The following is a 1,626-nucleotide window of genomic DNA, read 5'->3' as shown; positions in this document are numbered from 1 at the left end:
TGGTGCCTCATACCACTACATTATATTTACATAGCTCTAAACCACAAATCACAATTTGAGTGCTTTACAATCTGTGCAACATTCAACACCCTCTGTCCATAGAACCTTCAATTCAGGTAAGGAAAACTCCACCAAAAACTAAGGAAAGCCACAAAGGAGTGATCCCTCTCCCAGGACAGACATATATAATAGATGCTGCATGTATAGAACAAATCAACGAAATCACATTATATACAAATCTTGATGACAGAATTTTGTGCTACATGAGAAAAATCTAGGGGGATGGTGAACAACAGGTGTCACACAGTGGGACCTGACCTATAAGACTTCCTCTCCAGCATGGCCTGGAAAAGGCAAACCACTGAGCAGATCAATACCTATAAATGTAAAACTATATTTAATGTAAATTCCAATTCATTTGATATAATGTAGCCCGGTGTAAAAGTACAAGGGTTAAAACAAGTTAATTTGTAATAAATATAATTATTTCTATTAATTAATTAAATAATTCAGTAATGCAATTAAACTGAAAGTAATTTAGGGTAAAAAGCAGTGAAAGATGAAATGTTAACTGAGAGATTAACATAAATTCATAATAAATAGTAGAGTGTAAATAGTTAATTAAGTAGTTACATTAAACTGTTCTATATAGTAGCTAAAGAAAAGTGTGTGGTAAACTAAATAGGAGTATTCAGATTTGTGTCTTTGGTTCATGCTGTCATGCTGGCTGTAGGTAAGGGAGTGAATGAAAAGGGGCGGGAGAAAAAAGCGACAACAAGAGAGACGGGAGAATAGAAGGAGAGAAGAGAAAAGACAGAAGAAGTAAATCTACGTTTTCGTAGATAGCTTGCTGAATGTTTCAGTAACAGCAGAAGCTATAGCTGAAAAAAGTAACGTGCATTTCCTGCCTAATCACAGTGAATTAGGGTGTTTGAGTTTTGCAAGAGTGACTGTGCTAACTGAGCTAAAGCCAGCGAGCTGCTAGCCAAGAGGACGCCATTGCTGAACGGGAAGGACTGTTTCGCGCTTCCTGAGGAGGACTGCTTTCATCTTCATCTCTTCATGAACTGTTTCTCCAGGACTTATTCCAGACCGTGAGTCGGATTTTCTGTGTGACTGTTAAATGCCACTGAGGATAAAGATTTGTCGGCCGCACCCGAGCAACACACAGGCCTGCAACTTTTTGTTTTTGTGTGCGTGTGAAAGTGTGTGTGTGGGCCCACTGTTTTGTTTAGAGTTCAGTTAAGTAGCATATTTGATCTGAGTTTGATAAGTATAGAGAAATCGTATTAAGGGGTAAGAACTAGGAATATTGTCAGAGACCTTATCTAATTTAAGTTTTGAATAATATTTTGATATTTTCTAAGTGTCTAATTTTCTACAGTGTTTTGCCAATTTTGGTAAAGGGTATTTTTTTCATACTTTTTCATAACTATAATATTTTATTTTAAAGGAGTTGTCTGGGGTCAGTTATTTAAAATAGTGTAGAGTATGTGTGAATAGAGCCACTGCTTAGTTTATTCATAAGGTATTAGGCTATAACAGGTTTCACACAAAACAGCCTCTGTTGTAAAGCGCCTTTCTAGTCTTCCGACCACTCAAAGTGCTTTTACACTACGTGCCACA

Source organism: Morone saxatilis, unplaced genomic scaffold (assembly GCF_004916995.1).
Source record: "Morone saxatilis isolate NCDOM2014 unplaced genomic scaffold, NCSU_SB_2.0 Contig11, whole genome shotgun sequence".
Taxonomy (NCBI): Eukaryota; Metazoa; Chordata; class Actinopteri; family Moronidae; genus Morone; species Morone saxatilis.
This window is presented reverse-complemented; position numbering follows the sequence as displayed.